At 43.4% G+C, this 21,820-nt stretch overlaps 1 protein-coding gene across 4 annotated transcripts in view; it reads left to right on the forward strand.

The window, feature by feature from the left end:
• IPO11 (importin 11) overlaps positions 1-21,820 on the forward strand; it is a 311,009-nt gene that overhangs the window by 161,985 nt on the left and 127,204 nt on the right. The gene's annotated exons all lie outside the window — the stretch shown is intronic.

Here is a 21,820-nt window from a genome sequence, read left to right on the forward strand (position 1 = left end):
AATCATAGGCAAGTGCAATAGTTATGATTGCCAGTAGGGGCTACAATTAGTGCACTGGTTTCAGAGTAACAGCTGTGTTAGTCTGTATTCGCAAAAAGAAAAGGAGTACTTGTGGCACCTTAGAGACTAACCAATTTATTTGAGCATGAGCTTTCGTGAGCTACAGCTCACTTCATCGGATGCATACTGTGGAAACTACAGAAGACATTATATACACAGAGACCATGAAACAATACCTCCTCCCACCCCACTCTCCTGCTGGTAATAGCTTATCTAAAGTGATCATCAAGTTGGGCCACACATACACACAAACTCACTCTCCTGCTGGTAATAGCTCATCCAAAGTGCGCTGTTGAGCTGGTGGATCAGAATTCTGCCAGTGAAAGAGAGTTGCACTTTTGGCTGCAGCAATATAGAAAGAGGGGAGACAGAAATTGCTAGGGTCAGGGAGAAGGGCTGTAGGAGAGAAAGGAGGGAAGATAGGACTTGTTTGCTGGAATCTGGAGGGCCAATCTTCTGATTGAGACTAACGCCTCTGAGTTGTCTCTCCTTTCTCTTGGTGTAACAGGGAGGTGAATCCTTGTCTCCTTTCCGTATCTTTTTTTCCGTCGTGTTGTCTTTTTCTTCTTTTCCTTTGTCCTTTCTGTTCTTTGTGGAAGAATCAGAAACAGTGTGGAGAAGGCTGGAGAGAGCTACACCACATTATTCATGGTTCCAGTCTGATGGGGGAAAAGGCTGGTGGGGAGCATGATGTAATGATTTCCTGTTTGTAGGAAGATGAAGAAAAGACAATGGCATAGAATCAGTGATAAGTAATTTTCTCATATCAAAGGTCTCAGCTGAGATTGATGTGATTTTACTGTTAAGCAGTATGTCTGTGAGACTCATGTTTATAGACAGAATGACACCAGCTTTTGACTCCTTGGGATGGGGGCATACTTGACTGTGTTTTGCCTCTGTGAGTCCTGTCATCTTATTCATGTCGCTGCTCTTGGGAAATATGTTTGCCTATATTATAAGGCAGGGTGGACATAGAATGAATAACTAAGAAGATGTTGTATCTTCTTGCATGTGTTCCAGTTGTTCTAGTGTATCTACATTTTCACATACCACACTGATAATATGTTAGCAGTGAGTCCAACATTTAACCCTTGAAATACTAGTAGCATTAGACTTTCAGTGCAAGTAGCACTACTGTTCACTTCCAGTGGAACAGTGGTGACTTGTATTTTATTCTATGTAGGTTGTTGTGCCAAGGCACTGTCCCACAGCTTGAAATTAACTACTGTAGAGGTTACTGATGAGATTAAGTTTGGGAATCCAGAGGAAGTGATAAAGTTTCAAACTGGACCCCCTGTCAAGCACTAGTTGAGAAAGAGAGATTTCACTGAGCTAATGGAAGCTCCTATTTGTTGCTATAAATAGTGAGGGTCATTATCAGTAATGATTAAACTTCAAAGTTCGGATGATCACACTTCTCTTAATGACACTAAAGGGATTTAGGAAAGATATTGCATTATTTCTGGCTTGCAGACTCAAGAAAACAAATATGCATTGATTTACATGTCAAGAATTTCTTAACTATAGGTGGCCTTTATCTGTTTTTCTTTAAATTAAAGTTTACTTTTTTCTCACTGAAAAATCTGTAGACAGACCTGTTTCTGAGATTCTCCACTTTCCTTGAGGAAGATGCAGGGAAAACATCTCCTATCTCTTTGCTTCTCCTCATGATATATTTGTGTGTATGTCTGTGTATTTATAACTTATAGTGTGTGATAGTTTTCAGTAGTCATTTCATGTAATTGCTGTGAAAAATAATTACAGGATTTTATATGGCTGTCCAATTGAATCAGTCAGAAATGACTTCTGCACATGTTTCCTTGTGTTAACAAATAAAACAGCTTTGACAGAGAAGATTAAGGACACATTGATACATTGCATATACCATCTTACTATATATTTGACAGTTCAGACTGAAGGAATGAACAGGTAGAGCAAATGAACTGTTTTTCTTGAAACTGCCAATTTTGAATGTGAAACTGATGTTTTCCCCAACTTTCTTGCTTTTCTTTGTTTTCAGATAAATTGAAATGAAGAAAAGTTATTAATATTACTAAGAGTCCTATTCTTGGTCTAAAATTCATTAATTATCTGCTTGGGCAGATAAAAAAACAGTTACCTATCCTTAACAGCTTACAATCAAAATGAAGATAGATTTTATTCACTCCTATTTCCTACATTGTAGTTCTATTTTTGCCCCTAATTAGATTTAGTTTAATAGATTTTTAGGTCCAGAAGGGACTTTCATGATGGTATAGTCTGATGTCCTATAAAACACAGGCCATAGAGTTTCATCTGGTGATTATTGTGTCTGGCCCAACAACTTGTCACTGAACTAAAGCATATCTTTTTGAAAGATTCCAAATGAAGAAAAATTTACACTTCTTCGAGAGAGATGTCCCTGTGGGTGCTCCACTCCAGGTGTTGGTGCTTCCCTGCGCCTTCGCTTGGAGATTTTTACAACGGTAGTTGTGTCGGTCGCGCACGCGCAGAGCCTGCTCCCCGCCCCACACACACACACTCCAAGTGTACCTTAATAGTACTCATGCACAACCGGTCTCCTCAGTTCCTTCTCTACCGTCCTGGCCTGAGACGGAGATCAGCAGACTCGTTAGAGATTTTCTCTCCCTTTGTTACAGTTACCTTTCTAGTTAGTTAGTTGTTACCAGTAGTACTTAGTTACCATTTTTCTATCTTTTCTCTCTTTAAAAAAAAAAAAATAAATAATAATTTATTCCTGTCAGTGGCAGCCACTTCTGACATGCCTGGCTCCCCAAGCTTTAAGCGCTGCTCTACCTGCAATGATGCCATCCCTCTGTCGGATGGCCATTCAAAATGCATAAAATGTTTGGGGGAGTCCCACATCCACCCAAAATGTGCCCACTGCAGCAAACTTAAATCCAGGGCACGGAAGGACAGGGAGTTGAGGCTAAAACTGCTCCTCCAGAAATCCTTAGGGTCAGCTTCAGACCAAGGCGCCGACTCCACTACACACCACAGCCCCCCCACCTCAAAGAAAGATAAGAAAACTTAAAAAAAACGGCACCTTCTCTCACCGGCAAAGGGAACTTTGCAGCACAAGCCTTCCCCGGGCAGGTCTACAGCCTCCCTCCCCGCGCTTCCCCGGCTGAGTACTTTTGACGCTCCAGGCTCCTCCGGCATCACGCAAAACCCGCCTGCGGCTGCAGCGATAGCACAAAACTCCAGTGCCGAGGCTTGAGGCTTCCAGTTCCCTGCCTCTCATCTGGCACTGTTCGGCATCGCGACGAAAGCGGTGCTGACACATGGTGACATGCCTGACCCCCCGCAGGCTGTTATTGCTCTCCCGGCACCGACACCCGCTGAGCTGGCCGGCAGTGAAACAATGCTCAGGACACTGGTGCAGAGGAACTTTTCTTCACAGCAGATTCCCTTTGCACAGCCCTCACCTCACAGAGGAGCTCCAGCACCACAATTTAGGGACCTGCTGGTGTCACCTATCCTGCAGTCACCCCTACTTAATGCCTACTTCTCTCCAAATGCTCAGTCAGGGTCCGGACAGCCTTCCTCCAGTGATGAGGAAGCTGGACTGAAGGGGGAATTTTCACCATATCAACCCCACCATCCTCAGCTCCCAATCAATAGAGGCCATAGAAAAATTACCTCATTCTACTCTGAGGATCCTGCCCCGTGGTGCGTAAACCCCTGGATGGCACCACCTATGCCCTTCCCACCACAGTGACAATATTGGTCTCCATGGGCAACTTATCCTCAAGACCACACTTGCTATGCCACCACAGCCAGGCACGACACCTGCCTGGCACCCCCAGCTGATGAACCTGCCACTGACGTAGGAGACCAGGCAGCACCGTCACAACTGCAGGATCAGTCACGACCTGCCTCAAACCCAGTAGACCCAGTTGTAATGCCTGGTGAAGCCTTACTTCCTCCTCCCCCGACATCTTCAGATGACTTCTCAAAATTTCAAGACCTTTTAGAAAGAGTTGCCAGTGAATTAAGAATTAACTTGGAGGAGGTTCCTGAACAGCAGCGTGAGTTAACGGACATCCTGCAGCCGTCGTCTTCTAGGATTGCATTACCGATCAACGCAGCCCTTTTGGAACCTGCTAAGGCCATCTGGCAGACTTCCTCTGTAAGCCTACCTACCTGTAAACGAGCGGATTGCAAGTACTTCATCCCTTCCAAGGGCTCTGAATTCTTTTTCACTCATCCAGCCCCAAACTCACTGATAGTAGAAGCAGTTAAACAAAAGTCCTCCACCCCATCCGACAAGGACAGTAAGCGATTACATCTGCTCGGACGTAAAGTATACGTATCTTCCACATTACAATTTCGCACAGTTAATTATACTGCCGTTCTGGCAAAATATGACCACAAAAATTACAAAATATGACCACAAATTCATGGATTTTATTGATCATATTCCAGAAGAAAAGAAACAACAATTCATGGCTCTAGTTTCTGAGTGACAGATCATCTCACATACCGCGCTTCAAGTGGCCCTCAATGCAGCCGATACTGCAGCAAGATCCACTGCTACAACTGTGGTCATGTGCCGAGGGTCATGGCTTTGCTCCTCTTCCTTTCCTCGAGAGGTCCAGAATACCAGTGAAGATCTTCCCTTCGACGGCGACAAACTCTTTGCCTCCATGACAAACGACGTACTTCATTCAATGAAAGACTCAAGGGCGACTCTCCAGTCTTTAGGGATTGAAACCCCTACAACCAGAAGATGACAAGACAGATATCAACCTTACCAGCATTCACGGTACCCCATATATACCCAGCAATTCCATAGATCACATGAGCAAGAACAACAACAACAACACCAGAGACCCAGATACCAGCGTCGCTATCCCAATTCCTCGGCAGCGTCTCAACCCTCTCCAATTAAGAAGCAGATCTGAAGCCTTGGTTGAGGGTTTAGAAAACAACATTCCCACTTCAGTGCTTATACCGCATGTCCCTATTTTTGGACACCATGTACGACCATTCTCCCATCAATGGCAGAACATTACCACTGACAAGTGGGTTATAGAGGTCGTCACTATTGGCTATTCCATCCCTTTCCTATCCTTGCCAACTACCCACCCATCCTCCCCATCCCTCTTCAGGGACCCCTTTCACTAGCAACTGCTCCTCCAAGAAGTACAACTTCTCCTTCTGTTGGGAGCAGTGGAACTTGTGCCCAAACAACACAGAGGGAAGTGGTTTTATTCCCATTATTTCTTAACAGAAAATAAAACCAGGGATGGCGATCGATCCTGGACCTCAGGCGGCTCAACAAATTTATCAAAAAGCAAAAGTTCAAAATGGTTCAAAACCCTCACCACCATACTCCCAGCGCTGGAGCAGGGCGATTGGTTTTCAGCCCTCGATCTACAGGACGCCTATTTTTATGTGACTATACAGCTGGCCCACAGATGTTTCCTTCGTTTTAACCTCGGATTGACATATTTTCAATACAGGGTACTACCTAGCCTAGCCTCACCCCTCCACCCCCCCCCCGTGTTTTTTCCAAGCTCCTAGCCATAGTCACTGCCTACCTCAGGAAACAAGGGGTCATAATATTTCCTTACCTCAATGATTGTCTCCTTGAAGCCTTAATGCTCGACGAAGCACTTCGATTCACACAGCTCACCGTCAATTGTTTCCTATCCCTCGGACTACATATAAACAAAAACAAATCCACATTATCTCCTACCCAGCACCTGGAGTTCATAGGAGCACATCTTCGATTCCCGGACGGGAATAGCATCTCTCCCGCCTGATCGCTTCAACAACATAAAACTATTGGCAATGAGACTTAACAACAGTCCGCAGGTCACCGCTCAAGACTGTCTGCAACTACTAGGTCACATGGCCTCGTGCACTTTCGTGGTCCAAAACGCATGACTATACATGAGGTGCTTCCAAGCTTGGTTGGCCGCGGTTTACAGACCGAATGCGCATGCTCAAAACAAGCCTCTATCCATACCTTTCAGAGTCAAAGACTCTCTTCTATTGTGGGCAGTTCCCTCCAACCTCTGCTCTGGAGTCCCCTTTCTCCAGGATGCCTCATCCGTCATAATGACTACCGATGCATCCCTCACAGGGTGGGGTGCACACGTCCCACCACACAGCCCAGGGGCTATGGTCTTCAACCAAAACCTCCCTCCACATAAATATCCTAGAACTTCGAGCCATACGCAATGCCTGCCGTCACTTCCTCCCGTTAATCCGGAACCAGCGTGTACGGATAATGACAGACAACATGGCCTGCATGTTCTGTGTAAACAGGCAGGGAGGAGCTCACTCTCACTCACTTTGCACAGAAGTTATGAAGCTCTGGAATTGGTGCCTTGCGAGCAACATTCGGATATCAGCCACCTATCTTCCCGGAACCATGAATACTAGAGCGGATGAATGAAGGAGATGCTTTCTCTGGGATCACGAATGGAAGATAAACAACACGATCATCCACAACATATTCCGCATGTGGGCCTACCCAACCATAGACCTCTACGCAACTGCAAAAAACACCAAATGTCCCAAATTTTCCTCCAGAGTGGGATTGGGCAAACATTCTCTGGGAGATGCGTTCATGATCCGATGGCACCAGGACTTGCTATACGCTTTTCCTCCAATACCGGTTCTCCACAGAGTTCTCACAAAGATACGGACAGATCGTGCCATGGTAATTCTGATTGCCCTATCATGGCCCAGACAACCGTGATTTCTGTTCCTCACCAAAATGTCAATCCACCCACCAATCTCGTTGCCCCTCGCTTCGAATCTGCTATTGCAGCAACAGAGCCGATTTCTTCACCCCAACCTGTCCATGCTTCACCTCAAAGCTTGGTTCCTACATGGTTCTCCCAAAACGAACTAGCATGCTCTGAGCAGGTTCAAAGAATGCTCCTACGTAGCAGAACACAATCTACTCGCATCACCTATCTCCAAAAGTGGAAGCGATTCACACAATGGTGCTCAACTAAACAACATCCTCCTACTTCTTCACCTCTTCCATTCATACTTGACTACCTATTAGACATCAAGCAATCAGGCCTTTCTTTCAGCTCCATCAAAGTCCACTTAGCTGCTATTACAACTTTTCATGACAAGATTGACAATACCTCTGTTTTTGTTCATCCAATCACCAAGCGTTTTCTCAAGGGACTCCAATCCCTATACCCGGACATTAAACCTCCTACCCCTCCATGGGACCTTCACTTAGTTTTGTCCTGCTTAACCCAACAACCATTCGAGCCCCTAGCCACTTGCTCCCTCTTATACCTCCCTATGAAAAAAGCATTCGTAGTGGTAATCACCTCCGCCAGACAGGCAGGAGAAATAGCAGCTCTCATGGCAGACCCATCGTATATACTAAGTTTTAAGGACAAGGTTACACCCCAAATTCCTTCCGAACGTGCATTCATCATTCCACATCAATGAGTCGTTACACCTACCAACGTTCTTTCCTAAACCAAATGCAAACTCTTTTGAATCCACCATGCATACATTAGATGTACGCAGGGCTTTGTCCTTCTATTTGGATAGAACCAAGCCCTTTAGGAAGTCTTCTAGACTCTTTGTCTCCATCATGGAGCATTCCAAAGGGACGCCTATTTCTACCCAGAGTCTTTCAAACTGGATTTCTGAGTGTATCCGACTGTGCTATCAGATAAAGAAAGTGACGCCTCCAGCCGGCATCAGAACTCACTCCACTGGATCTGTGGCTACCTCCCTGGCTTTTCTATGCAAAGTTCCCCGGCTGACATCTGTAAAGCGGCCACTTGGTATTCTGAACACACATTTGTTAAGCACTGTCCCTTGCTCAAGGGCCTGTCTCTAATACATGATGAGGCAGAGCTGTATTATCTACTGCATTCCTACCAAATCCGAAGTCCCTACCTCCTTGAGATACATTGCTTTTCAGTCACCTGGAGTGGAGCACCCACAGGGACATCTGTTGAAGAAAAAGAGGTGGTTACTCACCCCGTGCAGTAACTGACATTCTTCGAGATGAGTGTCCCTATGGGTGCTCCACTACCCACTCTCCTCCCTTCTTTCTACTTCGGAGTTGGGGTAGCCTCTGTTGTAGAGAAGGAACTGAGGAGACCGGTTGCGCACGCATACTATTAAGGTACACTCAGAGCGGGGGGACAGGCTCTGTGCGTGTGCGACAGGCACAAGTACTGCTGTGAAAATCTCCAAGCGAAGGCGCAGGGACGCACCAACACCTGGAGTGGAGCACCCCCAGGGACACTCATCTCGAAGAACCTCAATTACTGCATAGGGTGAGTAACCTCCTCATCCCTTGGTAATCTGTTCCAATGGTTAATTACCTACACTGTTAAAAAATTGCATCTTATCTCTAGTTTGAACTTTGCTGACTTCAACTTCCAGCCATTCGATCTTACACCTTTGTCTTCTAGAAGAGTCCCCTAATATCAAATATCTTTTCCCTGTTTAGGTAATGATATACACAGACCATAATCAATTTGCCCCTTAATCTTCTCTTCAATAAAATGAATAATTTGAGCTTCCTTTGTCTCTTATTGAATTAGACATGTTTTCCAGACCGCTAAACATTCTTGTAGCTCTGAACACTCTCTAATTTAGATAATGCCCATTTTCTTTTTATCAGTTCATTTGTGGCCCATACCTATTTCATTTTAAAACTTTTGCTGATTTTCTTTCATTTTTTTGTTGTTTTATTTTAACCCTTTTTATATTTTTAGTTAATGTTATGGTATTCTTATTGATCATTATATCAGTCCCACTTTTCCCTTCCTTATTAGAGCTATCTCCAGCTTTGGTCAGAGAACTTAGCACTTGTCACAGCTTCCTCAACTGAAACTCCAAACTCCCCTTTCCCTCAGTAGCACCATATAATCAAATCAAGAAAGACACTTTTCACTGAAGCATCGTCCAGATGACAGCATCTTACTGCTGGGACTGTGATGATATTCCTTCAGTTCGGGTGGCTGATGCTGTGCCGCCTCCTAGGTGAGGTGAAGATGTTAAGATTTTTTGTATTTGTGTCTTTTACAGTGACATGCACATATTGGTACTTAATAACTATTCTGTTCCATGTTCTTTTGCTGGATGACTAAATTATGTGTGCTACCAGAATACTGCAGTTGTCATAGTGGTATGGCGGTGATTCTCTGATTTAAAGTGAAGATGGGCATTGCAGTAACTCATAATTCAGTTATTTGTTGCTCTGGTTAAAAAAAAAATCTTATCAATTTAGCACTTAGATAATTAACTTCGTCTCTGGTTGCCATGAGCCTGGATTTTGATTCAGTTCTCAGGGAAAAGGTAATAATTAAATTTAAAGGAAAAACACCTCTGTACTGTAAATAAAATTTATTTTATTTTATTTTATTTTATTTACAGTACAGGGTCCAAAGTCTGAGCAAGCAAATTCATGTGTACATCTGTATGTGCAACCGACTGCTTAGATACTTAGTAATTGTACATGCACTCACTTAACTTACAGCACAGTTGTCAATTCCAAGCAAAAATGTAGTGATCCCATTCTAAAGCCATTTTTGCCAGTACAGATGGGCCTCTTATCAAGTACAAAGTTTCTTTCTTAACATCTGTCTCCATTTGAATGCATAACAAAGAATGAGAAATTTTAAAAAATGTTTTAATGTACATTCCTTTTATAAATGTAGGATAACAGAAAAGTTAAATTTACTACTAAAAATATTAGAACTTAACTTAGAATAACTTCTGAGGTCCCTGCTGGTCATATATTGGTTGTAGTGGATTTCTTATGCCCTAATCTAGGTGATTGGACTATATCAGCTGGAAAGCATTGATAAAATGGTCACTGTGCTCTCACTGAGGTCATGTCTACACTACAAACTTAAGTCGACCTATATTAGGTTGATTTACAGCCACTGCAGTAATTCAGCTGTTTGTATCCACACTACTCTCCGTCTGTTGGTGGTATGCATCCTCACCAGGAGAGCTTCCACCGACTTAAGAGGGGCAATGTTGGGGGCTGAGAGCCTGGACTCTTGGCTCCAGCCTGGCTGCCCCCTGGGCTCTTGGCTCCCTCTGGGCTCTTGGGTCCCCACTCCGTGCCAGGAGCTCAGCTGCCCTCCACCTCCTCCCTTCCCCCAGCCCCGGCTCAGAGCGGGGAGCTGGGAGCATGATCGTCACCCAGCTCAGAGAGGGGGGCATTAGAAGCGGCCTGGCTGGGAGTGAGGAGCCATGATCGCAAGGGGGCAGCAAGGTTCCCAGCAGAAAGCCCTGCAGGCAGTGTGAGCCAGGGTGGCAGCCCGGCTGGGAACAGAATCAGAATTGGGCTTTCTTGTCAATTTCACAGCTCCAGCAAGGAGCCATGAAATTGGCTGTTGGCTGTCGTTGTCAATGTAAGTATCCCACAGTGTCTACATGACCATTGTGTCGCCCTAACTACACTGACATAACCCCTACGCCTCTCATGGAGGTGGAGTAGTTATGTCAGTGTAGTAGGACACTTACGTTGGTGGGAGAAAGGCTATAGTGTAGACACTGACATAATTAGGTTGACATAAGCTGCCTTACGTCAACCTGACTCTCTGTAGTGATGACTGGTTTCAGAGTAGTAGCCGTGTTAGTCTGTATCCGCAAAAAGAAAAGGAGTGCTTGTGGCACTTTGGAGACTAACACATTTATTTGAGCATAAGCTTTCGTGATAACTGTAGCTTTCGCGGTTTCTTTAAAAAAATGATATTGAAGTAATCACAAGGGTTTTTTTCTAAAAGCTGCTTTGAAAATTACATTTAATTAAAGATGTATAACAAATCTTTGTTTTCCTTTAAATGAGAAAGATGAGGAAATTCATAGGAGTTTACCTCTAATTTACCTTTTATGTTTTTTCATTTAGATATTACAGCAATCTGTAAATAGAATGTGGTTTTACATGTCCTATCCTATGCTGTAGTATTTAGAGCCTGCATATACTATACTACATGTGTAATGTACTATACAATTTATAAATCGATGTAGTGTAAAATTCTTCGTAATTTTTATTCTGGTTTTTCTGTTGCAGGGTTTCATTTTACCTTAAAATCCATTCCTTTTTTCTTGTAATCTTGTGTTCAATGAGCTGAACATTTCCACCCACTATTATTAATCTGTTTTAGCTTCTGTTAGTTTAAAGAATTAATTTTACGGTTTTAGGGATGACCTTTTTCATGAGATGACTTTTTGTATCCTGAAGATTAAGATCCAGTTTATACACTTAAGGTGTAGCCAGCAGCCATATGACAGCAGTCTTTTTATCTGTTCCTCCTGAACGGCTTAAACCAATTGGAAATTCAAGATTCATTTCATGCACTGTTTGTCTCTTAGGTGTTTCCCTACAGTACTTTATGCTATTTGGCTTTTGGTAAAGGCCTCTTTTGAAAATATGTGGCTCAGATTTTAATTGTTTCTTGTTTAATACCATACATTGTACCAAAATTCATTTTATTTGTTGCATGTGGAATGCTTGTTCTAGCTTAGGGATGTTTATATAGAATAGAGTTAAATTAGAAGGAATTTTAGAAAAGAAGACAGTTAAGGAAGGAATTTAGCTAGCTAATCTATGTGGTTATATTAACTTGTGACTGATCCACTTTCCTCCCAAATAGAGTTCCGTGGGAATAAAAGGAAATAGGTTCCAACCTCTACTCAATTTTCACATGACTGAAGATATTTCAAACTCTTAAGTACACTATAATCGTGGTTAACTCGTGATTAACTCAAAAAATTAATCATGAATGAAAAAATTAATCGCGATTAATTGCTGTTTTAATCACATTGTTAAACAATAGAATACCAATTGAAATTTATTACATTTTTTGAATGTTTTTTACATTTTCAAATATATTGATTTCAGTTACAACACAGAATACAAAGTGTACACTGCTCACTTTATATTATTTTTTTACAAATATTTGCACTGTAAAAATGATAAAAGAAACAGTATTTTTCAGTTCACCTCATAAAAGTACTGTAGTGCAATATTTATCGTGAAAGTACAGCTTACAAATGTAGATTTTTGTGTTACATAACTGCACTCAAAAACAAAACAATGTAAAACTTTAGCGCCTACAAGTCTGCTCAGTCCTACTTCTCATTCAGTCAATCTCGAAGACAAAAAAGTTTGTTTACATTTATGAGAGATAATTATTTACAGTGTCACCAGAAAGTGAGAACAGGTGTTCACATGGGACTTTTGTAGCCAGCATTGCAAGGTATTTACTTGCCAAATATGCTAAACATTTGTATGCCCCTTCGTGCTTTGGCCACCATTGCAAACGACATGCTTCCATGCTGCTGACTGAATTCCTTGGGGGAGAATGATATGTCTACGGCTCTATTTACCCGCCTTCTGTCATATATTTTATGTTACAGCAGTCTCAGATGATGGCTCAGCACATGTTCATTTTAAGAACATGCCCCTTTTTTAATCTTATAAGTCAGGTTTTCTAAACCTTTTATAATGTTTGTTGCTCTCCTCTGGACACTCTCCAGTTTGTCCGCATCTTTCCAAAAGTGTGGTGCCCAGAACTGTATACAGTACTCCAGTTGAGGCCTCACCACTGCTAAGTAGACTGTGGCAATTATCTCTTGTGCTTTGCATACAAAACTTTGGTTAATACACCCTAGAATGATATTAGACTTTTTCTCAGCTGCATCACCTTGTTGATGCATAAGAATGGCCCTACTGGGTCAGACCAAAGGTCCATCTAGCCCAGTATCCCGTCTTCAGACCGTGGCCAGGTGCCCCAGAGGGAATGAACAGAACAGGTAATGATAAAGTGATCAATCCCCTGTCACTCATTCCCAGCTTCTGGCAAACAGAGGCTAGGGACACCATTCCTGCCCATCCTGGCTAATAGCCATTGATGGACCTATCCTCCATGAATTTATCTAGTTCTTTTTTGTTATGGTCTTGGCCTTCACAACATCCTCTGGCAAGGAGTTCCGTAGGTTGACTGTATGTTGTGTGAAGAAATACTTCCTTTTATTTGTTTTAAATATGCTACCTATTATTTTCATTTGGTGACCCCTTGTTGTTGTGTTATGAGTAGTAGTAAACAACACTTCCTTATCTACTTTCTCTATGCCAGTCATGATTTTATAGACCTCAATCATATCTCCCTTTAACGGTCTCTTTTCCAAGCTGAAAAGTCCCAGTCTTATTAATTTCGCTTCATACGGAAGCTGTTCCAGACCCCTAATCATTTCTGTTGCCCTTTTCTGAACCTTTTCCAATTCCAATATATCTTTTTTGAGGTGGGCCGATCACATCTGCAAACAGTATTCAAGATGTGGACGTACCATGGATTTATATAGAGGCAATATTCAATTTGTAATCCACTATGACCCTCAGATCCTTCTTTGCAGTACTACCACCAAGCCAGTTATTTCCCATTTTATAGTTGTGCACTTGATTTTTTACTTCCTAAGAGAAGTACTTTGCATGTGTCTATATTGAATTTCATCTTGTTGAATTCAGACCAATTCTCCAATTTGTCATGATCATTTTGAACTCTAATCCTGTCCTCCAAGATGCTTGCAACCCCTCTCAGCTTGATGTCATCTGCAGATTTTATAAGTGTATTCTCCATTCCATTATCGAAAATATTAAATAATACTGGACCCAGGACTGTGGGCCCCAATAGATACACCCGCCCAGTTTGACAGCAAACTGTTGATAACTACTCTTTGAGTATAGTTTTTCAGCTAGTTGTGGAGCTAATTTATCGTAATTTCATCTAGACCTAATTTCCCTAGTTTGCTTATGAGAATGTCATGTGAGACTTGTCAAAGCCTTAACTCAAGATATATTACTTCTACTGCTTCCTCCCCATCCAGTAGTCCAGCAAACCTGTCAAAGAAGGAAATTAGGTTGGCTTGGCAGGATTTGTTCTTGACAAATCCATACTGGCTATCGTCCCAGTGCTTAGAAATTGATTGTTTACTAATTTGTTCCATTATCTTTCCAGGGGTCGAAGTTAGGCTGACTGTAATTTCCCGGATCCTCTTTGTTCCCCCCAGGACAATTGCTAATAGTTCCAAGATTGCTTCAGCTAGTTCCTTAAGTATCCTAGGATGAATTTCATCAGGACCTGCTGCCTTGAATATACCTAACTTATCTAAATAGTCTTTAAACTGTTCTTTCACTACTTTGGCTGCATTCCTTCCCCCTACTTGTTAATATTAATATCTGGTCACCATTAACCTTTTTAGTGAAGACTGAAGCAAAACAGGCATTAAACACCTCAGCGTTATTAATGTTATCAGTTATTAGCCTCCTTCCCTGCTATGTAGAGCACCTACACTTTCCTTAGTATTTCTCTTGCTCCTAATGTGTTTAAAGAACCTATTCTTAGCCCTGGTCTATGCTACAAGTTTAGGTCGAATTTAGCAATGTTAGATCGATTTAACCCTGCACCCGTCCACACAACGAAGCCATTTTTGTCGACTTAATGGGTGCTTAAAATCGATTTCTGTACTCCTCTCCCACAAGGGGATTAGTGCTGAAATCGACATTGCTGGGTCGAATTTGGGTTAGTGTGGACGCAATTCGATGGTATTGGCCTCCGGGAGCTATCCCACAGTGCTCCATTGTGACCGCTCTGGGCAGCACTCTGAACTCGGTAGAGTGGTCAGGTAGACAGGAAAAGCCCTGCAAACTTTTGAATTTCATTTCCTGTTTGCCAGTGTGGCAAACAGGTGACCGTGCAAATCTCATCAGCAGAGGTGACCATGGAGTCCCAGAATCGCAAAAGAGCTCCATCATGGACCAAATGGGAGGTATTGGATCTGATCGCTGTATGGGGAGACGAATTCATACTATCAGAACTCCATTCCAAAAGAAGAAATGCCAAAATATTTGAAAGAATCTCCAAGGGCTGAAGGACAGAGACTATCACAGGGACCCGCAGCAGTGCCACGTGAAACTTAAGGACCTTAGGCTAGCGTACCAAAAAACCCAAGAGGCAAACGCCCACTCGGGGTCAGAGCCCCAGACATGCCACTTCTATGATGAGCTGCATGCAATTCTTGGGGGGGGCCCTACCACTGACTCACCCCTGTACGTGGACTCCTCCAAGGGGAGAGTCTCACGCAACAGGGATGAGGATTTTGGGGACAAGGAAGATGATAGCGCACACCAGGCAAGCAGAGGAACCGTTCTCCCTGACAGCCAGGAGCTGTTTATCACCATGGATCCAATACCCTCCCAACCCGGGCTCCCGGACCTTGAAGGCAGAGAAGGCAGCTCTGGTGAGTGTACCTTTGTAAATATAATTCACGGTTTAAAAGCAAGCGTGTTGAATGATTACTTTGCCCTGAAGACTTGGGATGCATTCGCGGCCAGTACAGCTACTGGAAAAGTCTGTTAACGTGTCTGGGGAGGGGGCAGAAATCCTCCAGGGACATCTCAATGAAGCTGTCCTGGAGGTACTCCCAAAGCCTTTGCAAAAGGTTTCTGGGGAGGGCAGCCTTATTGCGTCCTCCATGGTAGGACACTTTACCACGGCAGGCCAGTAGCACGAAGTCTGGAATCATTGCATAAGAAAGCATGGTGGCGTGTGGTCCTGGTGCTTGCTGGCATTCAAGCAACATCCGTTCTTTATCTTTCTGTGTTATCCTCAGGAGGGTGTTATCATTCATGGTCACCTGGTTGAAATAGGGGAATTTTATTCAGGGGACATTCAGAGGTGGGCGTTCCTTTTGGGGTGTTTGCCTGTAGCCGAAAAGAAATCATCCCCGCTATTAACCGTGCGGTGGGGGGAGGGGTGAAGCGCTCATCCCAGAGAAATGGGGGGGGGAGGTTTGTGCTGCACGTTAACCCAAAAACATCAGCCCCTCCTTTTAAATAGCCAATGTGTCTTTTTCAATTTTAATCTCCCTTTTTTCCCTCCCACAGCTGCAAATGTTTCAACGCTGCGACTAGCATCTCCGTCCCAGAGTCTAGCACAGATAAGAAGGCGAAAAAAATGCACTCGCGATGAAATGTTCTCTGAGCTCATGCAGTCCACCCAAACTGAAAGAGCCCAGCAGAATGCATGGAGGCAGACAATGGTAGAGTCCAGGAAAGCACAAAATGAACACGAGGACAGGAGGGATGTGCGAGAGGACATGTGGCAGGAGCAACAGGAGAGGTGGCGGGATCAAGAGGAAAGGTGGCAGAAGCATGATGAGAGGAGGCAGGATACAATGCTAAGGCTACTGGAGGATCAAATTGATATGCTCCTGTGTATGGTTGAGATGCAGAAGAGGAACAGGCCACCACTGCAGCCCCTGTGTAATCAACTGCCCTCCTCCCAAAGTTCCATAGCCTCCTCACCCAGATGCCCAAGAACGCGTGGGGGAGAGGGGCACCCTCTGGGTACCCAACCACTCCACCCCAGAGGACTGCCCAACCAACAGAAGGCTGGCATTAATAAGTTTTGAAATGCAGTGTGGCCTTGTCCTTCCCTCTTCCTCTCCTCCCCCACCCCAACCTGTGCTTCCCTCTTCCCCCACCCCTCCCAGACTACCTTGGCAGTTATCCCCCTATTTGTGTGACAAATTAATAAAGAATGCATGAATTTGAAACAACAATGACTTTATTGCCTCTGCAAGCAGTGATCAAAGGGGAGGGCAAGTGGCTTACAGGGAAGTAGAGTGAACCAAGGGGGTGGGTTATCATCAAGGAGAAACAAACAGAACTGTCACACCATAGCCTGGTCAGCCATGAAACTGGTTTTCAAAGCTTCTCTGATGCGCAGCGTGCCCTCCTGTGCTCTTCTAATCGCCCTGGTGTCTGGCTGCACATAATCAGCGGCCAGGCGATTTGCCTCAACTTCCCACCCCGCCATAAACGTCTCCTCCTTACTCTCACGGATATTGTGGAGAACACAGCAAGCAGTAATAACAGTGGGAATATTGGTTTCACTGAGGTCTAACCGAGTCAGTAAACTGCACCAGCATGCTTTTAAACGTCCAAATGCACATTCTACCACCATTCTGCACTTGCTCAGCCTATAGTTGAACAGCTCCTGACTACTGTCCAGGCTGCCTGCATACGGCTTCATGAGCCATGGCATTAAGGGGTAGGCTGGGTCCCCAAGGATAACTATAGGCATTTCAACATCCCCAACAGTTATTATCTGGTCTGGGAATAAAGTCCCTTCCTGCAGCTTTTGAAACAGACCAGAGTTCCTGAAGATGCGAGCGTCATGTACCTTTCCCGGCCATCCCACGTTGATGTTGGTGAAATGTTCCTTGTGATCTACCAGTGCTTGCAGCACCATTGAAAAGTACCCCTTTTGGTTTATGTACTGGCTGCCTTGGTGGTCCGGTCCCAAGATAGGGATATGCATTCCGTCTGTGGCCCCACCACAGTTAGGGAATCCCATTGCAGCAAAGCCATCTGCTATAACCTGCACATTTTCGAGAGTCACTACCCTTGATAGCAGCAGCTCAGTGATTGTGCTGGCTACTTGGATCACAGCAGCCCCCATAGTAGATTTGCCCACTCCAAATTGATTCCTGACTGACCGGTAGCTGTCTGGCGTTGCAAGCTTCCAGAGGGCTATCACCACTTGCTTGTGATCTTGGTATTCTGACCCTTCAGGGCAAGGGACAGCAAGTTACAAAGTTCCCATGAAAGTGCCCTTAAGCATGCGAAAGTTTCGCAGCCACTGGAAATCATCCCAGACCTGCAACACTATGTGGTCCCACCAGTCTGTGCTTGTTTCACGGGCCCAGAATTGGCGTTCCATGGCATGAGCCTGCCCCATTACCACCAGGATGGCCAAATTGCTGGGGCCCGTGCTTTGAGAGAAGTCTGTGTCCACGTCCTCATCACTCTCATCACCGCACTGCCATTGCCTCCTCACCTGCTTTTGCAGGTTCTGGTTCTGCATATACTGCATGATAATGCGCGAGATATTTACAATGCTCATAACTGCCACGGTGATCTGAGCAGGCTCCATGCTTGCTATGGTATGGCATCTGCAGGAGAGCAGAGTGGCAGCGGAAGCGGTCGTTCAGTGACGATGGTTTGCAGACCATGGTTTGCAGACCATCCAGCAGGAGAGGAGAGTGGCAGCGGAAGCGGTGGCTGACGACCTGCGAGGTGGATTCATGAGAGCAGAGTTGCAGCGGAAGCGGTAGTTCGATGACTATGGTTAGCAGTCCTACTGCACCGTCTGCTGAAAGCAGTATGGCTCCCACATGGAAAAAGGCCGCAAAATGATTGTCTGCTGTTGCTTTCACGGAGGGAGGGGCGACTGACAACATGTACCCAAAACCACCCGCGTCAATGTTTTTGCCCCATCAGGCATTGGGAGCTTAACCCAGTATTCCAATGGGCGGCGGAGACTGCAGGAACTGTGGGATAGCTACCCACAGTGCAACGCTCCAAAAGTTGACGCTCGCCTCGGTACTGTGGACGTGCTCGGCCAACTTAATGCGCTTAGTGGGGACACACACAATCAACTGTATAAAATCACTTTCTTAAGATCGACTTCTATAAATTCAACCTAATTTCGTAGTGTAGACATACCCTTATTGTCTTATGTCTCTTGTTAGGTGTAACTCCATTTATTCCTCAGGCCTGGTATACACTAGCAATTTATGTTGGTATAACTACATTACTCAGCGTTGTGGAAAATCCACACACTTATACTGACTAATTCCCGGTTTGACAGCAATATGTCGATGGGAGGGCTTTTCCCATTGACATAGCCACTGCCTTTCAGGGAGGTAAATTACCTGTGCCAATGGGAGAAGCTTTCCTGTTGGTTTAGGTAGCATCTTCACTGAAGTGCTGCTGCAGCCTTTTAAGTATAGACAAGTTCTCAGCCTTTCTGATTTTGTTCCTACATGCTTGTGCTATTCTTGTGTACTCCTCTTTAGCAATGTGTCCATTTTTGTTTAAAAATCTTGACCTGTAATATGTATAAACATGTTTTTCCTCATGCTAGTATGTTTTCCTTCAGTAAAGATGTAAAGGAGTGGCATAAATAGAATTAAAGATACTTTGTGCAAAATATGCATCTGGTTATCAAGAAGTGTGTTGATAGATATCAGTAGATTTACTGCAGAGTTCTGTGCTTGCTTTGATTAAAGACTACATATGAAAATGTTGACTATAAACTGCAGTGCAGTGCTATTAAGTTTTGTACTTAACAATGCTCACTGTAGAAGCACTTGCCCTTCTTTCCTTGGATTCCTAACCCACCAGCAATCCTTCAAGCACCAGAACCTCCAAACCCATTTGTTGTTTCCTCTCGTGATTTTTCCCAAGAAGTGCTGATTGCCCTTCTAGCTACCAAACATTCCTGCTAGCAGACTTGACCTCCATTCCAGCTGCAATTTTACAGCCCAGGGGAATAACCATTTTTAGTTGTCTGGCCTCTCCCATGTTGCATAGGGAGTTTTGTAAGGGGCTTATACGTGGTATTACTCAGTAAAGTAGACCTAACGCATGATTAAAAGCAGTCAGATTTTTTTAATGATTTCCTTTACATTGTGATTCATAGTCATATTTTTGTAGTATTTGAATATGTCTTTTAAGAGTGATTATTACCTTTTTAACAAGTGTAGCCAGTGTAGACACTTGCAAGAACAAAGATCTAGACCAGGGATAGGCAACCTATGCACACATGCCAAAGGCGGCACGCGAGCTGATTTTCAGTGGCACTCACACTGCCTGGGTCCTGGCCACCGGTCCAGGGGACACTGCATTTTAATTTAATTTTAAATGAAGCTTCTTAAATATTTTAAAAACCTTATTTACTTTACATATAACAATAGTTTTGTTATATATTATAGACTTTTAGAAAGAGACCTTCTAAAAACATTAAAATGTATTACTGGCATGCGAAACCTTAAATTAGAGTGAATAAATGAAGACTTGGCACACCACTTCTGAAAGGTTGCCGACCCCTGATGTAGACACTTGCAAGAACAAAGATCAATAGGCACCTGGATCAAGAGAGCCTTTTAAGTAAGATTACTGTTTAGTTGCATCATATTTTTGATTTGTTGAAAGATGTGTAAATAACTCATACTTCTCTGCTTTCCCCACCCTCAGGTGGTCAAAGAGAGTACATTTTGCTCAAGGATATTTCTAATGGTTTCACACCTCCACACAAGAGCTTAGTGATTGAGGAGAAGCTATGGTTTAGGGGGAAGACAAACTGAACCCAGAACCCTGAGGTTCAGTGCCGATCTTTTCTCAAACAATTTGCCAATATACAACTGCTATCTTACCTGCCCAGCCCATGTGGCCAAAGGGCAGTTTGAGTTGTAGGCTTATACTTTACAAACGTGTATGAAGTGGGAGTCACAGTGATGAGGGTTGCGGTCTTAGGAGTGGATTCTTAGAGATATGGTTGGCTGCTAATATCTGGAGTAGACCCAGAAAAAGGTTGAGAAACTTTTGTTTGCTTGAGGATCTCTATGGAAATCAGGAGGAGGCTACATTGCACAGACAAAAGCCCCTAAGTAAAAGTTAGATCATTTGGCAACTCAATAAAATAGCAGACTGAAATGTGTGCACTTTATTTTAAAGCTGCAATTATTCTTGATCCAAAGCTTAGTTAAAATCAATATGAATCAGTTCTATGTCTGATAAAAGACCACAGATTGGGAGAAAATGAAGTCTAGGTGGCAACTCTGAACTGTAAAAGATAAGTGTCTGTTATGCATGATTTAATTGAAGATGTTGCATAATAGAGCTGCTGTTTTAGTTAAGCTTTTTATTGAAACTTCATCACATTTTTACTTTTTGTTTTTGTTTTTCCTCTTTGTTCTTTTTTTCTTCAAACTGTGTCTCATACAAATCTGTTGGCTATCAGTACCTGAAGCCTATATAATATCTCTAGAATGTCTCCATCACTGAAATATGCAAGGCAGTTACCTGAAGCTCAGTACATTTACTCAGTATTCTCTTGACTTGACAGCTAGCTCTGAAGTCCAGTTTGGAAGAGCAGTCCTGCAATCTTTGTTTCACTAGCTCTACTCAGATTTGCTTTGTATAGGGTAAAAAGAAAAGGAGTACTTGTGGCACCTTAGAGTCTAAGGTGCCACAAGTACTCCTTTTCTTTTTGCGAATACAGACTAACACGGCTGTTACTCTGAAACCTTTGTATAAGGTGTTTATCATTGCTTCTTAATCTACAGATACTTTTTGAGAGAGAGAGAGGGAGCTGACTTACCAGTAACTGTAGTTCAAGAGACTGCATGTATAGATCCCACCTCTTCATTCATTTTTTTTGGTGATTCTTAAATGGATTCCTGAATAAGTTGAAGGAACAGAGTGGCAATTGAAACTGTTGTTTCTCACTTTTGTGGGGTGCTGCTACGATGCATGTGTTACTCCTGGGAGAATTCTGTGCCAAAAAATTGAAAATTCTGCACACAATATTTGAAAATTTTATTTGTCAAAATAACATAATATAAGCATGCCAGTTTCAATTATTTTGATAATTTATTTCAAAATATTTGTCGGCAAGTATGTCTAACAATGCAGATAAAAAATTTTTTTTTTTTTTTACAAATAGATTCCTTACTAGGCATATTAATACAGAACTTTGAGTAATTCATTTAAATTCTAATACAGAACTATATTTTCTGCACCTGTCAGAAGCAGTGCAAAGGCTTGGAGGAGCCAGGATTAGTGGGGGAGCTGAGGGAGAGGGAAGGAGCCTAGGACTGAACCTGTTGGGTGTGGGTGGTAGGTTTTTTGTTTTGTTTTGTTTTGGGGCGGGGAGGGGGGGAAGGG

The sequence above is a fragment of the Eretmochelys imbricata genome, chromosome 5 (assembly GCF_965152235.1).
Source record: "Eretmochelys imbricata isolate rEreImb1 chromosome 5, rEreImb1.hap1, whole genome shotgun sequence".
NCBI lineage: Eukaryota > Metazoa > Chordata > Testudines > Cheloniidae > Eretmochelys > Eretmochelys imbricata.